Genomic DNA, 23,471 nt, shown 5'->3' on the forward strand with positions numbered 1-23,471 from the left:
GGTCCATTCCCTGCGCCCCTGCAGACACACGCTTGCTGATGGAGGAAATTCTGGAGTGTACCCCGGTAGCCACCTCTGCCTCTCTGAGGACAAAACCCTTACTGTGACCCCTAGCAAAGAAGAAGGGTCCCATGCCATTGCTTCTGCCTCTCTTGGAGGGAGCGAGCCTCCCTACCATCAACCTTCTGATTGGGAAAGGACTGTAGAACAGAGCTACTAAGGCCCATGTGGTGGTGGGCTTCAAACAGTCTTCTCTGCGGTGTGCCCTGAGTATATGGTATTTGAAAGCTCTGTCCTTCCTGCGCCTTTCAGCACCAAGATGGCTGTTCCTCGTTATGGCAGCATTTCTTCCCCCACATGCACTGCTAGAACAGCCTGCTCCTCCATTCGGCAGCCTCTCCTCAGAAGAGCCCAATGACTCATTCTGAAGTCTTTTCAGAGAGCTGGTGTGCAAGTCCCACATGGAGATGTTCTGTGTCCATCATGACACAGGGCTTGGTGGGAAAGGAGGGCTAAAAAGCCATACAGGTTTTTTTCCAAGGACCCACTTAGCCAAAGGAGAAATATTCCTTATTTCTTTTCTATCCTTCAAGCTATGTGGCTTTGAATTTGGAGGAACAGAGAACACAGGTGAGTGTCAGGCACCATCAGGGGTGTGTAATTTCAGTTACTAGTAACAAGAAATGTGGCAACACTAGGCTGAAAATCTTATTTGGGCCCTAGTGAATGAGGTCTTGTTTATGTCAGTGAATTTGTGGGCATGCAACATGCTTAGATTGAGCCTGGTAATCTAAACCAAAATGAGAGAAACCTCCATTAATGGAAAGAATATTTGTGTAAGTCTTAATCCACAGGAGATGGAATGTACCCTGCTGGAAGACCGCTATGGCAGATGAAGCGACTATTTTGCATTTCTTCAGTCTTAAGGATGTTATGTATCTTGTGCATTGTTTTACTCTTGTGGTGAATATACAGTTCCCTAAGGGGCAGGCACATTGCACAGATAAGTTCAGGAGTGCAGTTCTATGCTAGTGGCAGCTAGTGTTGCCAGCACATTTTGAATCCCACTTTATTTTGGATCTTGGATAATGTTTTCTCTCCCTCTCTCTCTTCCTTTCAGCTCAGTTGCCTTTAAATCTCCCTACCTTTGTTCACTCCTCCCAAATTGCACACTTCCATTCATTTTAAAACTCTTTCCTTGAAGAATACAGTATTTTTCCTAGTGCTGTAACATGTTAACTGTAGTGTACATTGAACAGCTTATCTTCTAGAGACCCTTCAGAATTATTTGATGCCCACTGAGACCATATGTCAGTTTTTATTTTACTGGCAGTTACCAGTAAAGGGATAAATCCCATGGGTAGCTGAACTTAGAATCATAAAAATGTAGGGCTGGAAGGGACCTCAAGAGGTCATGTAGTCCAACCCCCTGCTCAAAACAGAACCATCCCCCAACTATATCATCCTAGCCAAGGCTTTGCCTAGTTGGGTCTTAAAAACCTCCAGGGATTGAGATTCCACAGCCTTTTGGGATAGCCTGTTCCAGTGCTTGACTACCCTCCTAGTTAGAGAGTTTTTCCTAATGTTTAATTTAAGCTTCCCTTGCTGCAACTTGAGACCATTGTTCCTTGTTCTGTTATCTGTTACACTTAGAACAGCTCAGCTCCATCCTCTTTCAAACCACTCTTCAGGTAGTTGAGGGCTGCTATAAAATCCCCCTTCAGTCTTCTCTTCTCGAGACTAACTAAGTCCAGTTCTCTCAGCCTTTCATAAGTCATGTCCCCAATCCCCCTAACTATTTTGTTGCTCTCCGCTGGACTCTCCAATTTGTCCACATCCTTTCTGTAGTGGGGGGGCCCAAAACTCAACATGGTACTCCATATGTGGCCTCACCAGTGCCAGTCTGCTGACAACACTCCTATTAATGCAGCCCAGTATGCCTTTAGCCTTCTTTGCAATAAGGGCAACACAGTTGGCTCATATTTAGCTTATTGTCCACTGTAACTGCCAGGTCCTTTTCTGAACAACTGCTGCTTAGCTTGGTCAGTCCCCAGCTTGTAATGGTGCATGGGATTGTTCTGTCTTAAGTGCAGGACCTTGCAGTTGTCCTTACTGAACATCATGAGATTTTTTTGGGGTGCGGTCCTCCAATTTATCTGGGTCTGTCTCAATCCTAGACCTCTCCTCCAGCATATTTACTACTCCTCCTACTTTGGTGTCATCTGCAAACTTGCTAAGGGTGTACTCCATCCCATCTTACGGGTCATTGATGAAGATACAGTTCCAGTTTTCCTCCTGCCCAGGCAGGGGGTCGGACTTGAAGATCTACAAGGTCCCTTCCGACCCTACTTCTATGATACTGAACAAAACCAGCCCCAGGACCAAGCTCTGGGGCAGTCCACTTGATATTGGCTACCAACAAAACATCAAGCCATTGATTACAAGCTCAACAATCCAGCCAGTTTTCTATTCACCTTACAGTTCTTTCATCCAACCTGTACTTCCTTAAGCTGCCCGACAAAGTTGCTTTTGTCTTTCTTCTTTTTCTTGTTGGTCTCTTTGTACAAGTGCATGGTAATTTTATTGAGCGACAGGAGGTTATTAAATTCAAAGTGCTCCCCCCAAAAGACATTGTCAGTTTTCAGTTTACAGGTAGTTCATGCGTAAAGAACATCATCCAGGCATAACTCACACAAGGACTTCTTGGCTGGCAGGTCCTGGGCTTCAATAATCCATAACTTTAACATATTCTCTACCCTTCCGCTGTTGTCCTGGAAAAGACACACAGAGAAAAAAGGTCAAGTAAAAAAAAACAAAACCCCAAAGGCATAAACAGAAAAAGCTGAGAAACAAGCTAATTATTTCCAATGTGCTGAACAAGCAGAGACTTAATTACGTTTTATTTTAAGGAAATACTGGCTCTTTGGAATCTGCATAATAATCCTGCTTATGTTAATTTATCAAATATCATAGTGCTCTTCATGTCTGTCTACCAGTGCCAATTAATATAAGGAATAAGGTAGATAAAACCCCTCCAAATTAAAAATGTAACATTGCCAGCTCTACTGCCAGGGGGTTCTCAACGAGAAATACCAAAAGCCCAGGAACGTGCCTTATCAATAATTAACGCCTCTTGCAAAACAGAAGTTGTATTATAGGTATTCATCCAACCTGTACTTCCTTAGTTGTGAGACTACATCGAAATCCTTGCGAAAGTCAAGGGATATCCTGATCACTGCTCTCCCCACATCTACAGAGCTAGTCATTTCATCGCAGAAGGAAATCAAATTGGTCAGGCATGACTTGCCCTGGGTGAATCAAACATCTTTTGATGCAGTAAATATTTGCAAAAGGTCATTCTCAGGGAGAGCTGCTTCCCCCCCACCACCTACTTTTCCCTTCTTTTAAAATTCATCCCAGGTTACTTGTTCATATGTAGAAATCAATAGAACTCCTAACCATGGCTCATACAGGGGCAGATTCTCTCTCCCTTACTTTTCAGGTAGACTCATTGTTTTCTAAGAGACTTATTTTGCTGTGGAGTACTATTCAGTTTGACTAGAATTGGCAGAATCTTCCATCTCAATATTATTTAATCTGACCCTGGGCAGCTCCATGTTTTTGGTCACACACAAGTGGCTTTTCCCATAGTGACCAAGATGACAGAAGAAAGAGGCAAAGGAATATGGTAATGACATACGTGTGTGAGAACACCTTCCTGAGAATTGAAATAACTTTCTAATGAGTTGTACTGGATCATAACCATGCTTGAGATTCCTATACAGATGGAAGCTTCTCCAGCTGACTGTTGTGCTGTAGAATCACTGTCTGCAGGAGAGAGAATAAATAGAAGCGAAGGAATCATGTTACAAAATCTGTATGGTGTTGACAGATCCAAGTGCAGAGTTGTACTTCTCTAGGGCTACACTGGTAAAATATTTTACTGCCGCAGATTCTGTGATTTTATCCTGTAAACAGGATTCCAGCTTTTTGACTCCTAAGCAGTTTTTCTTAAGCAATGGGCAGTCAACCAGTTAATCCCCTAGGAAAAAATTGAAGTAAGCTTTTCTGAAGTGTGGTTAATGGGGGGAGTCTTTGTTAAGTATTAGTAGTTTGGGGTAGTTAATGTAGTGCTTTGGAAATGTATCATACTTGCTGCCATTCTGCTTACTTTTCACCCTTTTAGATGAAGTTTGCTTGGTAGCATTTGTACCCAAGTGTGACAGGGGGCAACTCTCAGGGCTGGGTCCTGTGCCAGCCCACCCACGTGTCTCTATGGGGTAATCTGCCCTGTCTTTCCTGCCACAACTTTACTATTCCCATAAATGGATGGTAAAACATAGGAGACTGCCCATTACATGCCCCAATGCCAGGGGGTGCTATCTGTGGCTCCGACCTGCACTACACCACAGCCCGTGACTCGCAGATGGCATCCACATAATGTTCTTAACCCACACCACAACTGGTGCTCCAGGGTCTTGCAGGGACTCTCACTCCTCCCCTGGAGCAGCAGGTTATTGTGCTCACTACAGGTCTTACTTTTGACCCATATTTGGCCTCCTAGTGGTGGAGGACTTACTGGGGTCAGACCTCGCCCCTCTCGCTCTGGCTGAGCCACCTACTCAGCCTCTAGGCCAAACTATGGCCTCAGGCGTCCAAAGACGTACCTTGGCCTACTCCCCTCACATGGGGTTTCTACCATGTCCTCTAGGGCCTCTGCATCATGTCCCACCCTGGGGTCTGCTCATCATCTTCCCAGTCAACTACTCATGGTGTTAGCCCTTGTGCTGCTCTTCAAGCTTACTCCAAGTTCAGCCCTACTCAGTGCATCCTTGGGACTGCCCTTCAGCCCTACTCAACCCACACAGTCTTTCAGGCCTACTCCCATTCAACCCTACTCCGTGCGCGGCCATACAACTCTGCCCTCTTCCCTCAGGCCTCACTATACCGCCCTCCTACAGGGCCTGGGGGTCAACCACCCCCATAGGGTTGGGTAGCACTCCATTTGCCATGCCTGGCCCCACTAAACTCACTCCCCAGGGTCTTATACCCCTTCACAGGCTCAGGTGGCCACAACCATGCCTGGCCCCACTACTGCCTCCAACACCCACCCAAAAATTGGGGCTGGGGTTAAGGCACCCCTCCTTGCTTTTCACCAGGGAGGTAAGTGACCTGGCATTTCCTGGGGACTCCTGTGCCACCAGGAGCGTCACCAGGCCACTCATCCCTGGCAGGGTGCAGTTTTAGGTCATACCCAGGACCAAGAACCTCCAGCTCCTACCTACCAGATGTTCCATACAACTCAGCCAAGTGATGTTTCTGCCTGGGCTGCCAGCAGCAAACAGCTGTGTTTATATAGGCAGCCAGTGTTCTAAAATGGCTGCTGCAATCAAGCACCTGCTGGCTGCCTGACTCATCCGTTAAAGTGGCAGGCACTGCAAGTGTACTGCCACAGTAAGCAGCAAGCTTAGCTGTATTTTATCTGTAAGAAGTAGATACTAGGGCTGTGTGAAATGCCTGTGTCTTGTTTCAGTTTTGGATTCAGCATTTCAACAGGACAGCGATTCATTTCAGCATTTTGAATCACAGTTTCATTTCGTTTTGGCTGAAACTGTTTCGAGTTTCGATGGTGTTTTGGACGTAGGCTATAATGGGGAATGACTAAAATTCCTATAACTGTCATTTCTTGTCTAATTCTGATTAATATTGCAGGAATGGTAGCCGCTTCTGAGGGCATGAAGCCTGGCAAGTTTTAAGGAAATAGGTGTAGGGGTTTCTGGGAAACTGCACCTCAAGGTGATGAGAGCAATACTCATGTTATGTGTGTGTATTAAGGCAGAGCAGGGTGAAAACAGTGGGGATGGTAGCGCCTGCTGATGCCATGAAGCCTGCCAAGTTTCAAGGAGATAGGTGCAAGTCACGGTCCTAATGGACCCCACTAAACCCTGTAGGTTCTTGGACCCCTTGCTGGAACCCACTCCAAGTAGGTGCCTCAAGGGGACACCATAAGCCTTATGGGCCAGATGCAGGCCTCCAACCACTCTTTACCATGCTCCATGCCTCCCAGATAGTATCATCCCTGTAATGAAGTCTTGGTCTCACTCTACCTTCTATTGTCGCTGGGCTCTCTATGGCCCTGTAGCTGCACCCTCACTGGTGCTGGGGCCTCTACACAACATGGTAGAGTGCGCCATTAAGGTCTCCTCCTCCCCTACAGCCCGAGTCTGGTTCACCACTTTAAATAACGACAGGTAAGCAGCACAGTAGCACTAGCATCTCAGGCAGCTAAACTGTTACAGAGCCTTTCTTTCCCTTTCTGCAGGAGCTTCTTCAGCAGCTGCCAGAAAACTCTCCCTGCTAGTCCCAGCCCTGGGGCTTAGATGTGCCCAGGGCTCTGCCTCCTTCTGGTCAGCTAACCGGAGACAGGTGCTAGTGGTGTAAGTTGTAGCCGTGTTGGTCTAAGGACATAGGCAGATAAGGTTCTTTGGGTCAATCTGATATCTTTTAGTAGACGAACTGAATAGTTGAAGAAATATACCGTAGCAAGTTTTTGGGTTGAAAACCCTTTGTCAGGCTGAGGAAGCACCTGCAGTTGGTGTGTGTGCTCTTCCTGGATGGAAGGAATAGTAAAGTAGCCAGAGGCTGGCATGCAATGCAGGCAAGAAAGCCAGTCAGTGAAAATGGAAATGGAGGCATCAGGGGATGAGAGAGGCTGGGGTAGGGGGGGAGGGGGATGTAGCAGGGAAAAGAGTAGAGGTACCTGGGGAGTAAGATGTCCGGCAGGTTGTAGTGTGTCATAATTCCAATGTCTACATTGAGTCCATGAGTTTCTGTACCTAGGAGGTTGATGAAGTGCAGTTCATAGGCTTGTCTCTGAAAAGTGGTTTGTATACATTTAAAAAAAACAAACAAATTATATACTAAAAATCAAACATCAACTATAACATTTTAATTTTATTTAAAAATATATTAAGAAGAAAAATATATTGTTGTCCTGATTTATGTGTGTTTGCATAGTGTATATAGAGGTGATTGCATAATAGCTCAAAATAAAGTCTTATTCTTATATATTGTCTGGGGGGTGGGATGGCGGGGGTGAGTTTGTGAAAGGGTGTGGGGTCTATGGGTATGAGTCTGTGTGTGTGGGGTTTGTGGGGGAATGTGGGGGGTGTGGGATTTGGGGCTGGGGGGATTCTGTGGGGTGTGTGGGTGTGGAAGTGTGTGTGGGTGTAGTGTTTGTGGGTGGGATGTGGGGCCCCCACCACACACCCTCTCACCCCTGTGATGCACAGCCTCTACCCCCAGCAGCAGCAGTAGTAGCAGCAGGCAGTGGGCCCTCGGGGCATTCATGCGCTGTGACAGGCAGAGCCCCCTGGCAGCATGCAGCTCCAGCTTAGTCCCAGGGGCTGCAAGTGGCAGTGCGGAGCTGGCTCAGCCCACTGGTGCACGCCTTCAAAGTAAACCAGACTAGTTCCATGCCAGCCCATGGGGCTTGCAGCACTGCAGGCAGGAGTCGCATGCTATTGGGCTGGGCGGGTTCTGTGCTTCCAGCACTCCAGCGGGAAGTTACATGTGGCAGCAAGCCCACCTGGCCTGATGGTGTGCGATTCCCTGCATCTCCCTTTCCATGCACCATTAGGCTGGCCAGGTTGGCTCCACCACATGCAGCTTCTGGCACTGCAGCCAGGAGCGGTTGCCACCAGGCCAGACTGAGCTGGCTCTGTGCCTCCACATGTGGCTCCCTGCTGGAGTTCTGGAATCCCCATGTGGAGGCACGGAGTCGGCCCACCCCATCCTGATGGCACATGGCTCCCTCCTGAAGTGCCAAGAGCCCCATGTGGTGGCACAGAGTCAGCCTAGTTTGGTCCAAAGGCACATACCAGCAGGCTGGGGCAGGTCTGTGCTGCCACATGCAGCCACTGGAACTCAGCCAGAGCCTCACACCACCTGGGGGCTCTGCCTGCCCACAGTCCATGAACACCACAAGGGCTTACCACCTACTGCTGCTGCTTCCAGCAGCAGTGGGGGCTATGCGCCATGCGGGGCAGGGGCCCCATACTCACTTGCAAACCCTCTCACCCCCGCCTACACCCCACCCTCCCACACCCTCACTCGCTATTGAGCCGGGCAGGCTCCCTGCTACCACATGTGGCTCCCAGAAGTGCAGGAAGGAGCTCCCTTCCCCACTTACCAGCTGTCCAGTCACCTGCCATCGCTCTCGGTGCCTCCACATGAAGCTCCCAGCTGGAGTGCTGGGGGCCCCATGGAGGTGGAGGCACAGAGCCCTCCCAGTCCAGTGGCATGCGATCTCTGAAAGCTCACACTTCCCGCTGGCTTTCAGAGGGCCAGCTGCAAGCCAGTAATAGCTGTTTTTGGAGGGGCTCCACAAGCCAATTAGAATGGTCTGCCAGGCTGGATCCGGCCCGTGGGCCATATTTTGCCTGCCCTTACTGGAGACCCTCAGTGACTCCAGATTGAATCTGCTCAGTTTATAAGCAGCAGGTGTATTGTTCAGGTGTGTTGTTTCTTTCTGAGATCTGAAGACCAGATAGCAATAGCAGTGATTCTCTGGGTTGCCCTGTGCTCTCAGTACTATGTTGCATCTCTGTTGGTGTACTCAGGCAGAATTTTGCTTGGCAACTATAAGTGGCTTAGGAGTCCCACAGATATGGGAACCAGAATAGACTTTGTTCTGTCTCTGAGCTGCATTGATCCTGCACGGGTTACTGAAACCAGGCAACAGTGAAAACCTGTCATTAAGATGGGCAGATATCATTCCAAATATACAAGAGAGCATAATTGAGGGGAGTTGGTGGCATTTTTCTTAAGTTACAGATATTAAAACTTAGAAGACACCATCTACTGGGCAGGGAGTAGCGGGATCTAGGAGGGATAATCAGTTCTACAACAGCCATGAGGAGCATAAACTGATTGGTAAGATGTTCAAGAGAAAATATGGCAAGACAAGATGAGAGGAGGGGTTGGGTAAAGGGAGAAGGGCTAGGACTAGAAAGTGTCCAGAGAGGACTGGAAGAACAAAATATCGAGAGAGAGGAAGAATGGAGCCTTGCAGGATTTCCACAGGGGCTGGTAGAGCTCTGAAGAAAAAGTTGCTGTGGAAAAAATCAGAGGTAGATTGAGAAATTGAAGGAGAAAGGGTAAGATGCTATGGAGAATTCTAAAAGACTCTAGCCAGTTTCATGACCCAGGTAATACAATTATAAATTACATTTTGTGCACAAAAATACAAGGTCCAGCAAAACACATGGAAAAGAAGCATCTTGCTCTGCAGATGCGTCTACATGTGCATTAATGTGCCTTTTCTATTGTACATTAAACTTTGTACCTCCAATGTGAGGTACTAAATTAATTCGCATTAGGTTGCGTTACTGTGCAGTAGTGCATTTACACATTTTCTTAGTGATGCTTAATGCACAGTAGATTATTTTACTGTGCATTAACATAATGTCATGGTTTTCTACTTGACACTTTAATGTGCAGTAAAATAAAGTGAATGTGTAAACTTGCCCAGTATGTACATGCAGAGAGCTGCTACATGAGCTGTTCTTCTGCAGAACCATTGAGGCCTTATTGAAACAGCTCAGTAGAGATATTTGTGCCACTGGCAGCAGCTTTCTGAAGAGCTCATTTCCATTCTGTGAAAAAATTCTGAAATTTAACATCTGTTTATTGTTCCAAAATTGAATAGTTGAAATGTTGAAATTTCCCATGGAATGGAAATTATGAAAAAAATTGATGTCAAAGCAAAATTTATTGGCATAGACTATTTCATATTCCCTCTCATTGAAACGACACATCTGCATGGACAGATGGGCTGTCTGAAGTGCGCCAAGTGCCTTTGAAATGCTCCAGACAGTGAGGATCCAGATATTCATGTCTGAAGCAGCACTTCAAAAATAAGCCCGGAGGAAGAGAAGTGTTTTTGCGGTGCTTCATTTTGAATTGCTTCTTGAAAACCTGCATCCTCCAGTAGTCCCCTGGCATCCCACAGTGTGCTGCTTCCTCCTCTGCCCCATGGTAAAGACAGGGGAGAGCAGGCCAGACAGCCCCTGGCTGGAGAGCACCACTGCTGCATCCTTTGCAGCTATTTGAATTGCTCCTGAGGCAGGTGCACGGTGGTGAAGTGTGCTGAATTTGAAGCATTCTGGGATTCGGAGCATTTCAAATGCAGGTCTGTTCATGCCCCGACATTCCCTAAGTACAATTGTGTTGAGGTTTTGAACCACATTTTGATACTTCTTTGTTGTTTTCTGGGAATTATAGCTCTCACACCCATTCTCTCTTATGGTTAGTCTCTGGTCAAACTACATCTTTCAATATTAGGGACCTGCTGAAATCAAGGAGGCAGGTGGTTGATTTAATGGGTTGATTATGGGGCTGGCCACCATTTTTATGAGCTTATCATGGTAGCTCCCCCCTTTCCCACACACCGCCTCTTGAGGAACCCTGTTGGCCCTGCCCCTTGCTGCTGATTGCCGAGAAGGCTGTTCATCATGCAACCCTGCCCCTCACTCCTGGTTGGTGGAGAGGGACGGAACTACATGACAGGTAGCTCTCTCAGCCAGTCAGTGGTAAAGGATGGGGTTAGAGTGGTGATCATCATCTTGGCTGCTTCCTTTGGTGCTGGCAGCTCCTCCCCGCTCTACCCCCAGCAGGCTGCGAGGCCAAGCCACAGCGGCCATGAGGACCACCAGCTCCCACTGAGGAAGCCAGCATTTTATTTTTAGTACATTTTTATTTCACTGATTTTGCAGGCAATGCCTGATTTTTTGCGGTTTCCACAAAATTCACAACAACATGAACTGAGTAGGTCCCTACCCATTATATATTCAGAGTCATATGCCTTCTGTGATGCAGTATGTAGAGTAAATGCATTTGGAGAGAGAAACTTATCTTCCACAATGTAATCTAAGGCAGTATTCTATAGGTAACTAATATTTAAAATGGTGTTGGGCCAAAAATTTCAGTTTTGAAGAAAGTTCATTTTGTATCAGAAAAGGATTCTGACAGAATATTCCCAGTCAGTTCAAGAGCTAATAAAATATTAAGCTATATTAAGAAAAAGCAGAGAATATCCATGAATGTATGTGTATTCAGTCCTCTACATCAGGGATTCTCAACCAGGGTGCTACAGCACTGTTAGGCATGCAGACAAGATTCAAAAGCTAAACCCAGAGATTTCAAATAGGAACCCTTAGTGTTAAAAAACATTCTGAGCAGTTGTGGTTTGTCTGAGTTCTCTGAAACAGAAAAATTGGTCTATTATTTTTCTGTAGTCAAAAAAACAAATGAAAGCTAAGCACTAGCATTTTCTGAGGCATCCTTGAGTCTAAAAATGTTCAGAACCACTACTTTATATAAAGACAGAACATCTTGAATCAGTCTGCCATCCAGTATAGGTGTGGTTACTCAGAATTTAGCAGAAGTGTTACCTTATATCATGCCAACACAAGAGCCCAAGTTAGGCAGTAGAGGGCTTCAGATGTCAGGAGCTGAGTCTGGGTCTCAGGGCTGAAGCACAGTCCATTAGCTTGGGCTTGGATGGGGCTGTGTTTGCAAGGACTATGCTACAAGGACTGCAGTTGAAGGGTTTCCATTTAGAGCTACAAGTCAGTACAAGAATTGCATGGCCGACTGCTGTGCAGAAGGCCACGCTAGGTTTAGACTGAATTTGGAACCAATGTTTTAACATTGTTTGCAAACTTGATTTTAAATACCTTGTCGTTGTGTGTGCCAACTGACCAATCTCTGGTTATGTTCTACGCTCCATTGGGCTATAACAGTCTTTCTAGAGTTTTGTTGTGGATGGTGTCGATACTAGGACATTTCTCTGGAACAGCCTCTAACACTGTACTAGTTAGGGTGGCAAACAAAAGTTCTCTTCCAGGCTTTATTTTAACTTAATGGCCTAATTTTGCCCCAGTCTTCCTAAAATTCAATATATGCCTCTTAGATTTGGGAAAAGCTTTTAAGAACTAAAGGAAAAGCTTTGCCTAATTTAAATTGTTTAAATTATATGGATTTTAGGTAATTAAGATTTTCAAATTGTTTAACAATTTTTGAATACCAAGAAATAGGACTGAAAAAAATTCAAACCACCTAATTTGCTAAATCCATTTCTACCACTAAGGTTCTACAAAGATATGTGGCCTTCTGAGGTCCCTTCCAACCCTAATTTTCTATGATGCGTGCAAAAAAGAGGTTCATCTGTGTGTATGTATCTGTATTGTGCATACAGGTGGTATAAGGTGTGGAGGTGCAAGCTTAACAATTCAGAGATAAAATTTTAGTAAACCTTGTAGGAGTGAATAATCCAAGTACTTCACCTGTCCCTTGCTTTTAATTACAATGTTTAATTTTTCCTGATTACACCAGTGGCTACACTAGTGTTTCTCAGCCTTTTTAGAGGCAAAGATCCATAACTTTTCTGGAGTAAATGGTAACCTAGGTTGAGAACCATCATTTTTTATGTAAACCAAATCATAGCTACAAGTCCACTGATATCAGAAAAAATAGAGTGTAACATTGCAAAGCTCAAGGTGTCTCAGCTGTTTGGGCACTAAGAAGAATTGGTGACCATTTTTGAAAAAAACGAGATGTATGTTCTGAATTTTTAAATATTTTCCTAAAAGATTATCTATAATTACAAGGTCAGGAAACCAGAGAATATTTCTTAAAATTATGGAAAAAATCAGAATATCCATATTTAATGGATAACAAGCTAATCTCAGAAAACAAATGAAAAAATATTTTAAGGAGGGAAGAGAGACTAATAAAAGAATCAATGAGGTGCTTTTATGGGGAGTAAAAAAAATCTCATGAAGGGGAGGACGTGTGTTCAGTAAACTGCACATACATCATAGAGAGTAATAATGGTAACAAGGCCAGGACTCTGTTCTGGGAGAAACAGAAAAGTCATTTGTTGAGTCAAGTAATAGTGCCACTCTAGTGATGCTATTTTATTTGCTAAAAAAGGGAGGGGAGGGAATCTAAAGTACTGGATTGCTGATGTATGCTGTAGTACCATGGTTCTCAGCTGGTTGTCTCTTCAGGCTGTTGGGATGCTACTGCTGATACCACCAGGTGGAACTGCCCCATGTACCTCTGGTTCCAGGAAGCACCTATGAAGTTGGATTAGGAAGTGGCTGGGGGAGGGGGACCCCATCCTGCAGCCACTTCCTGTAGCCTCTACACATTTTACCTGTCTGCCTCCCAGGCTAAGTACAGACAGTCAAAAAGCCCAAGGCTGAATCAATTCAGTCTTTGCAGGTCAGTCTAAACTACACAGATTAAATTGAAACAGACCTGAACAGACATGTACCTTTGATTCAGGAAATGCAGCCATGTGCCTGCAGTGACTCAGGCCAGAAGATGGGGGGCACTAGAGCACAGCTCTCCGGCTGTGTGTTCACTTCCTCTTCCTGCTGCCCCCAAGGTCTTTGGGATTTGCAGTCCGGAATTACAGCAGCCTGACTCTGCAGGGCTGGTCATCACTTCTTCTTCTTGCTTCCAGGTGCCTCTGGGATTTGTAGTCCACAGTTGCAGCTAGCAGTAAATTTGAATGGTGGAAGGGGTGTTTAACCCCCGTCTGTGACCCCAGACCCTGCGCCAGTCCCTTCCCCCCCCCACAGTAGACTGGGCTGCATCCCCAGCCATGTTTGCCCCCCTCACCTCCTTGTCAACCTGACCTTATTGCTCCAGGGGGGAGGGGGCAGCCCTGCTCCTACTCCTGGAGCAGACAGCACAGCCTGCTGGGATGCTGGGGGACTGGGATCTGGGACAGAAGTTTCATAAACTGGTTTGATCCAAATCAGTTAAGTCTGATATTACATTCAACCAGGTTTATCTTAAATTGGTTTCAGCCATTTTGAAACTGGTTTATGTGCACTAAGCTTCTGTTCTGTTACAAGTTTAAACCAGTTTCTGATTACTTAAACTGGTTTATATGTAACTTCTATCCCTAGCCCCCCCAGTTGAAAACCACTGATCTAGAAACACTGTCAGTGATTTATTCATTTTTCAAAAATATATGGGGTAAAGAATTTTCATTCAAGTTTGCACCTAGGGTCTTGGTCTTAACTGTATTTATCTGTAAAGTCCATCACATGCAGTGTCTAAAGACAAATGTGCCCTAAATGTCAGTTGAACATGTGGGTCAGTTTAATGCTTTTGTGTAAGTTTTCATGTTACATTTTATATGATGCAGCCATACTGTTCATTTTGCTGATGAGTGGAGTTCAAAGTTTGCCAGTATCATGGTATGGTGGTTAACTTTTGTGTGGTTTTGCCATAACCAAGCACTCGGGTTCAGAGGTATGGGGTGTCACAACTCAAAGGGTATGATTTTTGTTTTTGTGCGCTTCGGCACTGCTAAATTGTTCCCGCTAAATTATAGCTTCTTTGCACAGTGGAGTTTTCTGCTGCAAAAGAGAACCCCGGTGCAAGGGAGAATTTCCCGCCAATTTGAAGCTTTCTTTGCAGGGTGCATTTCTTTGTTGCAGCACAGAAATGCTCATTGCAAAGAGTTCCCGCCATTTGTACGCTAATTCGAGCCCCATTATTGGCCAGTTCTAAATTATTCACACGTGGCAGCTAGTGATTGGCTTGCTAGCCGTATAAAAGGCTTGAGTGGTTTCCGCCCAAGTTGGAGGACTCCACTAACACCGGGGGGGGGGGACTTCACGCTGTGTGAAGGTCTCTAAGCGCTGTGGATCCTTGCGGACCCAACACATTTCAAGCAGGCAACAGAGGTCTGATCAACCTCTAGCCTCTCCCTGTTGTCGATCGCAGTCCAGACGTATCCCTTCCCGCGCGCAAAAGAACCGGACCCGCGGAGCCTAGCAAACTTCGTGTGAGTCCTTGCCGGACGACTTCAGAGCTCTTCTACCCGGGTTTGAGTCCTGCAGGTTTATCTTCCCGTCGCCGAAAACCCTTGCAATGTACCCTCGTGTTTACATCTTCCCGTCGCTGAAAACCCCTTGCGACGTACCCTCGTGCCCTGCAGGTTCGAGTTTTTGTTTTGTTGTCTGTCTGTAACCACAACTCAAGCAAGTTTTCCAGCCTGCACCACTGCCATCTCGGTGTAAGTAAGCAATCTTTAAAACTACCGCTACGCGTTTGTGCCTAATTCCAGCTCGACGGCCTTCCCTCTCCGACCCGGCGTGCCCGGGCTGCTGGCCACAGCCTGCGTGCAGCACGGAAAAGGGCTCGAGTCGCTCCCAGCCCGCACACGGGGTAGTCTGGATTCTGTACTTTGCCTTCTTTCTGGAGTCTGTAATCCTGCTGTGTGTTTAAAACACTAGAGCCACAGGTCTCTTAATCCATTTCCAGTATTCTTAATCATTATAGTGGCCATGCTGTGGTGCTTATCTGGCAAGGGGATTCACACACCTAGCTGCAGCTCTACTACAAATTAGAGGCTGACTGCTGAAATAGCTGGGTGATATTCTCTGACTTTCACTATGCAAATAGTCAGATTAGGTGAGCCTTTTGGTCTTTTCTGCCCAGTGTCACTCAAGGTAACAAATCTATCAGTTTCCAACTATCCCAGTATAAGTTGTAATGATATAATTGTTCTTTGTAGCATTAGCGGTGATTTTTGGGGATTGCTTCAGTTAATGAGCATCTGGAAATGCAGGACACTAGACTTAAGGGGACAAGGAGGCCCCTTCCTATCCTGTGTTCCCATAGCAACATAAGTGTAGAAGATCATTGTGACTTTAACCCTGGTCAAAGTTAGTGCAATTGATCTCACTTGTATCACTGCAGGAGCATGCAGATGTAAAAGGTGTAAACATCATGAGACCTGATGAGCGCTCCCATGTAGCAGCTCCCACTTCCCTTTTACAATGGTTAAAGGTCAGATCTGTCCACAGCCTCTTGACTGTCCACAGCAAGATCCTTGGAGATCTTGCTGTGATCTCAGCAAGATTTCCTTGGAGATCTCAGAACAGCAAAGTCTCCCTATGCCTGAAGAAGGGTGCTTGTGCCTGAAAGCTTGCAAAGGACATTTTTTTTCAATTACTCAGTTGGTCTAATAAAAGATATCACATCTACCCAAAGAACCTTGCCTGCCACAGCAAGATCATGTATTTGTCTTTGTTTATTAATGTTTGGTCCATTCTGTGACTTCTGGCCCTCAAATAAATATACCAATTTTATAATTTTTTAAGCCTTACTTATGTGGTGGTGGCTCAGAAAAAGAATGGGGGGTCCTGGTGGGCAGTCAGTTGAACATGAGCACCCAGGAGGTAGCCAAGCAGGTTGATACTATCCTTGGCTGTTTAAACTGGACAATGTTGAGTGGGAGCCAGGAGGTTGTTGCCTCTCTGTTTGGGGCTGGGACGACTATGGCTGTAGGTGTGGGTCCAGTTTGGTGTCTGCAGTTCCAAAGGATGGTGATAAACGGGAGGGTTCAGAAATAGCCATGAGAATAACAATTTACTGGAAAACCTGTCTTGCAGCATGAGATTACATCTGTATTTGTGTAGGGTTACAAAGCAAGTGTAAGAGTAGTTTGATCACAGTCTGTAAATATCTAGATGGAAGCAGAAGTTTGGTAAGACATGATCATTCAATCTAGCAACCATAGATACTACCAGATGCAGTGTTTGGAAGATGAAGCCAGACAAATTAAAGAGTAGGCATGAGATGCGATTTTTTTTTTTTAGCAGTCAGGGGGTGCATCTACATGTGCATTAATGCACCTTTTCTAATGTGCATTAAAGTTGGTACCTCCAGTGCGCGGTACTAAATTCATTTGCATTAGGGTGTGCTGCTGCACAGTAGCACATTTTCATGCTTTTTTTTAGTGATGCTTAATGCGCAGTAGACTGTTTTACTACGCATTAGCATAATGTCATGGTTTTTTTACTTGACACTTTAAAACAACAGTTACTTCAGGGTAATTTTCTGGCCTATGTTATGCAGCAGGTCAGGCCCAAGGATCACAATGGTCCTCACAAGGATCCACAATGGTTTTATAATCTAGGAATTGAGGAAATCCCAACACATAGGGGGAGCTAGTGGTGTTTTGGTTTTTTTACTGTCATAATTTTCTATTTCTTCATCTCTATAATAATGTGGTGTCTGACATTCGTTTGAATGATGCAGCTGGCTAGCTGACTTTCTGATATCATTGCTTTTTTTAAGCCTCTAAGAAATAACTTTGACTGGTGTAGACAAAATCTTGTTCTGTGAGATGCAACTTCCGGTGTTCTTGGTTTGTTTCATAGAGTCAGCAAATGTCTGATTAGGGAGCACCGATTAGCAGGGATCCTGGTTTTCTCTGTTTAAAAATTGCAAATTCTCTGATTTAAAAGGAAAAAAATCCCAGATTATCTGATTTAACCTCAGATCCACATTTTTCTGCAATTAAAATGAAACAACTGCTATGTATATAGTATCAATGTAATGCAATGTTTTATGGTATATTTACAATTTTAAAGCAATTCGGAAGCCTACCAGTGCCTCAATTATTATAATAAAGTGAATTGTAAATATTCGAGCTGTCAATTCATTGCAGTTAACTGTCATGATTAACGTGTTAATTGGGTCTTGCGTTAATTTTTTAATGCATTAATCACACGCATGGTTTTGGACCCTGCTCCATGCCTCTGCCTCTGGGCTGCCCATCAGAACAATGGTGGCAGTGCAGGGGACTGAAGGGCAGCCTGGACACGGGCTCCAGGCAGTTGCAGTGGGGTGGGGGGGTGCTTCACAGACACAGACACACATGAGCAGCTGCAGCCTGCACGCTGCCTGTAGAGCAGTGCCACGTTGGTATGTCTGTGGATAGGCGGGGGGAGAGGGAAGGAGTGGAGGGGGTGGATTGAGGCCCTCATGGTGGGAGGGGAAGTGGGGCGGGGGCAGGGGCAGACTCTGGGGTGATTGAGGCCCCGGGGCCATGGTAGGTCATGGGACGGAGCTGTGGGAGGCTCATCTACAGGCATGGGGGTGGCTCCCTGGTGCTGTGCACACCCCTGGAGGAGGCATGGGGGGCATGTGCCCCACAGATTTCTGCACAGGGTGGAGGAAGATTGCCCACTTCAGGCTGGGACTCTGCACCCTGCTGCCTTTGGCCCAGGAGCCGCGTGCTGGCTGCGCTGCGCATCCTCTGCCTGCCTGACAGCGGGAGGCACAACATGGCGTTGCACGACTCCCAGGGTAAAAGCATCGGGGCACAGAGCCCCAGTCCTCAGCGGGCAGCCCAATTCTGCCCCACTCAGAAATCCAGAGCGCACGTGCCCCCCACCATGCCTCCTCTGGGGGTGCATGCAGTGGTGGAGAGCTGCCCCACCCTGCACCCCTGGACAAGCTGCCTGCAGCTCTATCCCATGACCCACCCTGGCCCCAGGTCCCATTCACCCCAGTGCCTGCCCCTGCCCCACTCCCTCTCTCACTGTGGGGGCCTCTATCTGCCCTCGTCATCCCTTCCCCTCCACAGACTTACTGGCATGGCGCTGCTTGTGTGTGTCTGTCTCTTTGTGTGTCTGTGTGTCTGCCCTTCGTTCCCAAGTCATTACCTGCACCCCGCCCCAGACCTGCTGCTGCCCCTCACTCCTGACCCACAGTACCCCCGCATTCTGCCAGGGTGTGTGGGGACCCCCACTCCCCAGGGTCCAAACCCCACAGCCCCCCACACCTTCACAAATTCCGGCCCCCCACACATTCCATACCCACCCCGCAACCATACAAAGTGCAGAATTTTGAGCTTTTAGCTGTGCGATTTGAAATTGCAGTTAATTGTTACTATTTTTTTTAACCGTGCAACTAATCACAATCACGTTTTTTAATCATTTGGCAACCCTACTAAATACCTATATATTTTGGTGTTTGATTTTGGTATTTTTCCATGAAAAATTAGAGATCCCCCTGCCACCTTCACTCACCAGGATGCGGGTCCAGCTGTGGCTGCTCCCCCCCCCCCCCCCTTGCAGTCCTGAGCAGCCCTGATATGCTGGTGCCCTACCCCTGCCAGTGCCCCTCACTCCCAACCCACAGTCTTCCACCCTCCCAGGCCATGCTGGTGCCCCACATTTCTAACCCACCATCTCTCTTCCCCACTGGTGCCATGATCCACAACCCCCCAGCCCTGCCAGAGGGGGCCCTCAAGGCCTCTGCAAGCCCCATTTACCTTAGGCTCCAAGAGCAATGAGTGAGCCAGAGTCAAGCTGTGGCTGACTGAGAGCTTCAGGCCCCACCCTTCCTCCTCCCCCTCCTGGCAGGGCTGGAGGTTTCCCACCCTTTTTGCAATCAGCTCTTGCAGGCTTCAACTCAGCCACCTGCAGAGCTCTTTGCGAAAGCAGGAAATCCACAGGTTTCTCTGATAAAATAGGGAAATCTGTGGTTTTTCTCTGTTTTTCCGTGGGAAATGGAAAACTCGGATCCCTGCAGATAACTAACATTTCTTTAAATGCAAATATTGTTCTAGATTGACCTTTGCATAACTTATAGCTTAGTCACAACTAGCATGGAGTAATTATAATATTTTAACTTAAGCAACAAAGTCTTATTTTTGTCATTTAAGATTTAAAATGTATAGTCAAGTGCTAAATGTTTGGGATCTGTGATAGTCAGTTTTTGAATTTCAAGAGTCACCAGTATTTTTATGCAGTGTTGTGTTGTATTTTTCTGTGTTTGTTTGTGTTTTTGTGTTTCTATTTCATACATTCTGATCAACTAATAGTCATTTTTTTCAAAGCACTTTCACACTGCTAGTAGTTCTTGTGTTTTTATGTTTGTGTTTTGTGTGTTTGTTTTGTGGGTTTTTGTGTTTGAATGCTTTGTTTGCTTGTGTGTGTGTTTATATGCTTTGTGAATGCTTATTTATAGCAATAGTCACTTGATCAAAATGTATGAAAAGGTTAGACCTCAACTAGAACCAGACTCTTCATATGTTTGCTTTTTATATATTTAAGGGACCAGCTTGCGCCTGTTCGACATTGGCAATTTTCTAAAGATTATGATTACTGTGATTATTTATATAGTCTATCCATTATTTCTAAGGATTATTAGGAAAGAGAGCAGTCGCCCACCCCCCTGGATGCTCAGACCAAGCAGGCAGGGACCCCATTCTTTGTGGCACGCACACAAGGAAGGAAGCCCCTCACCTAAGTAGTGCAACCATTATTATGTGACATGCCTATTAAGTAACATTCCTTTAAATGCAAACATTGTTCTACACTGATATTTGCATAACTTCATAGCTTATGTACAATTTGGTTGGAATAGCTATGGTATTGTAACCCAACGGAGGGAGGCACTAACCACACAGCCTTGATGGGCAGAGCACACATGGAGGCAGGCAGGCCTGCCTAGAATTGTGACACATACACATGCTGCATGCTTCACGGACGTTTTTGACAGTTTCTTTCTAAAGATTATGATTACTCTGATTGTTTCTGATTATTACATGGAATAGCTATAATATTTTAACTTGAGCAACAAAGACTCAACTGACCAGACCAGAGAGGTTGGGCTCCACAAGCCTGGGGTAACCGCTGCCACCACCCAGGGATCTGGTCTGGTTCTGTATTGTGCTTCTGTTGGTGTGCCCTCCAGCACAATACCAGTCCTAAATGACTGGAGACAGGTAGCCTCACCCATATCCTTGAAGAGAATGATGGACAGCAGTTGTGTGCCCTGCCCCAGAACGAAAGTTTTCATCCTTGGCATGATGAAACACATGTGCTTCATGATGAAACAAACACACATCTCAGGATCTTGCTCTGGCACTGGATCCAGTACTGGTTGTGCCCTCGCATCTTCATTTCTTTTGAAATGACAGCATACATGGGCTTATTCCTCCTACTTTCCAGCTGGTCTCTGATCTTTGGCTCTGACCAAATGTCGTTTAAGTCCTTCAGTTCTTCCCAGGTCTAGTTGGGGCCCCAGGTGATGGATGTATCAGCTCCATCACCTACATACCACTGGACTTGTTTTTCTGAGACATCGGGAAGCTGTTCAAGGCCAACAGTAACTGATACATGAAAGGTTACTGGCAAAAATTATGGGTCGGTTATATACACGTGCCTTGAATGAACAGTTTGGAAAATCCCACAAACTCATAACTGTAAAGGGTATCACCTGTGTCTCAGAAGAGGCAATGTGATGATGAAGCATCCCATTTACCAACAAAGACATGGTGATAGGTTGAGCATGGGCCAAATAGGGCCCCATTGTCCATTTGGATGGCTGTTTAATGTCCCCTAATGTTCCCAAACTTGATCACACACACTTGTGTCTGTGCCTGTCTTCCCCTAGCCTCTCAGTCCCACAGAACTGAGGCTAAGTGAGCACCCCTTTAAGAGGTGCTATTATGTTAGCTATTGAGACATAGTCCTGTCCATCACGCACCCATGTTTCTGTGGGGGGAGGGTATTTTGTGGGGAGAACTGCCTTGACTTTTTTTTTGTACTGAGCAAGATGCCTCATGTCCATCATATAGAACTTCTATCTCACCTTCAATTTACATATAGAAAAAAACCATAAAATAAATAGAAAACAAAACACAGATATGGTGGGGACATTCTGATTGTTCATACCGCAATCCTGTAGCAAATTTGCACATCTAAAAAATACTGCTGGAGTACATAGGTAGTGTTAATTTCTTTTGCCATCTGACCACATTCCCTTGCTTCACTTTCATAGGAAACATTTCCTTTTTGTATGGCAAATATATCTAACATAATAGACATGCTTCTTCAAATATTAAATATAAATCAGCAGCTCATGCTTCTAAACCTAGAATATTTAGGTTCTTTCACAATGGTCAATATATCATAGAAGACCACTGTGGCTTTGCATGCAATTGCTTCTTAAGCTGGCAGAGCCAAGTTTGTTCTTGCTGCAACTAGAGAAGCAGACTCTTTTTGCTATCCTTACAAAAGCATTTACCTGGTACTGGCTTATTTGGACATATTTATAAACATAAGCATTCTGTACTGAGGATTTTCAAGACTTTGTCTGGTCCTACATTAACACAAGACCAATATGGCAGAATTCTCTCTCTCTGATTGCAGAATTGAAACTATTTGGAAGCCTAGCTTGATGACGGTTTTTGTCACCAACGACTTGATGCGTCAGAACTTTTACCCTCATCTCATTGGGTATATCATTTTTTTTCACTGTGCTTACTAGGATACAGTAAGAGGGAGCACAAGGGGCTACCATCCCTCCTGTTTTCATCCAAATCTGCCAAGAACTGACAAAGTTATAGGCAGTTTCGTGCTTCCCCATTATAGCTTATGGGTGAAACGTCAAAACAGCGTCGAAACAGCGAAACAGTTTTGACGAAACGGAATGGAACAGTGCTTCAAAACAAAATGAAACTCTGAACAAAACACTGCCCCGTTGAAGCGTAAGTCAAAACGAAACAGTGCCATTTTGCACAGCTCTAATTAGTAATACTGGGGTATTACTTACTGGTTTAGTGGTGAACATGCGCCTCCTGCTGTAATTGATTAGGAAAAACAGCACCGGGGTAGATTGGTATTTGGCTCCCCCTTCTGGAATTTACGGGGAATTGCACACTGGGTGTAATTTGTTTGAAAGCCCTGTGCGTCCAAACACAAACATGATGCACCAAAATAAACAAGTTTAAACATTTTAATCCTCTTTAAATTAATGAGGATTAAGCACTGTGGAACATAGAAGCGCCCCTGCTGATTAGTCACTTGCATTCCCTGACATCCAGCTCAACCCCAAGTTAAATAGGCACTGCTCTGAGTGCTGGATGTGTCAGACTTTAGTCATTTATTAGATTTTTTTTAAAATGTGGCTCTTGAGCTTTGACCTTCCTCTGTGAACTTCTTACACTTCTTCCACATATAGAATCAATGGCCTTTTTTAATATTTAGCAAAAGAATGTCTGCATAGTCTATCAGGCATTGTTCTGAGGAAACTATTTCTGTACTGTCCTCACCTAATTTTTTCACATGCTTGGTCCCCATACCTAGATGTATTCTAACAAAGTGGATTTACAACATATTGTTTTAGGAAGATTTATTCAAATTGCTTTTCTGGTTTTTAATGTGTGCTGGGGGAGCTGTGCGATGCAGAAATAGAGTAAAGAATATATTTCCTGTTGTCCATCTATCAGCCTTAATATGAGAGGCCAAATGTTCTCTCCACCACAAGAGGCAAAGTTCTCTCCACCACAAAATGTTTGAATGATTATTGTAGCAATATAGGGATTCTAGTTTTCTTCTCTTTCGTGTCAAAACACCAACATCCTTTTTTGTTGTTTGGATCAAAATGAATAAATCAATGCAATTTCTAATGTCGTCATTTAGTTTTGACTTTAAATAATTTGTATGTGATTTGCAGAACACACTTCCAACTCGATGTATATGCCCTGATCTGCCACAGGATAGCACTCTGCAGCTACCTTTGGCAGTGTAAAATGAGCAGTTTACCATTATTCCAGTCTGGCAGCATAATGGCTAGGG

General features: G+C 45.4%; 1 protein-coding gene and 1 pseudogene across 7 annotated transcripts in view; one reads left to right on the forward strand and one right to left on the reverse strand.

The window, feature by feature from the left end:
* RBPMS (RNA binding protein, mRNA processing factor) overlaps positions 1–23,471 on the forward strand; it is a 182,432-nt gene that overhangs the window by 6,857 nt on the left and 152,104 nt on the right. The window lies entirely within an intron of this gene.
* Positions 2,477–3,865, reverse strand: LOC112548042 (annotated as a pseudogene).

The sequence above is a fragment of the Alligator sinensis genome, unplaced genomic scaffold (assembly GCF_000455745.1).
Source record: "Alligator sinensis unplaced genomic scaffold, ASM45574v1 scaffold803_1, whole genome shotgun sequence".
Taxonomy (NCBI): Eukaryota; Metazoa; Chordata; order Crocodylia; family Alligatoridae; genus Alligator; species Alligator sinensis.